General features: G+C 44.2%; 1 pseudogene; it reads right to left on the minus strand.

Annotated features, from left to right (window-relative positions):
- On the minus strand, nucleotides 1–115 carry LOC127679583 (uncharacterized; annotated as a pseudogene).
- Between the last annotated feature and the right edge of the window lie 306 nt (nucleotides 116–421).

A 421-nucleotide genomic window follows, 5' to 3' on the forward strand; every position in this document is an offset into this window, starting at 1 on the left:
AATCTTAGGCCACTGATCATTTAGATGTTCACAGATCAGGACACTGGGCACAGACATATCCTCTCTCCTCTCTGCCACCTACTGATACACATGTGACAATGCTTCTAGGAGCATGCACACATTTATTTTTAAACAACCCTCTCAATACTAGTTCACATAATCAACTGGAACTCCCAGAAATCCATCCAACAACAAGGGTTAGCACTCACACCCTCCACTATGTTGTGTTTCTAACACAGGACCAGGGCAGTGTTTTCTCGACATGTAAGGCCTGCTGTACTCAAGGACTGATAGCAGATATGGTTGTCTGCACATAATCAGGCCTGTCAGCATTACAGCATGAAGTATAAAGGGCTCGACCCCTAGTTGGGGAGCTATGGACAGTAGATGGCTTCTGAGAGAAAACAAGTTAGGATTTTTT

The sequence above is a fragment of the Apodemus sylvaticus genome, chromosome 2 (genome assembly GCF_947179515.1).
Source record: "Apodemus sylvaticus chromosome 2, mApoSyl1.1, whole genome shotgun sequence".
NCBI lineage: Eukaryota > Metazoa > Chordata > Mammalia > Rodentia > Muridae > Apodemus > Apodemus sylvaticus.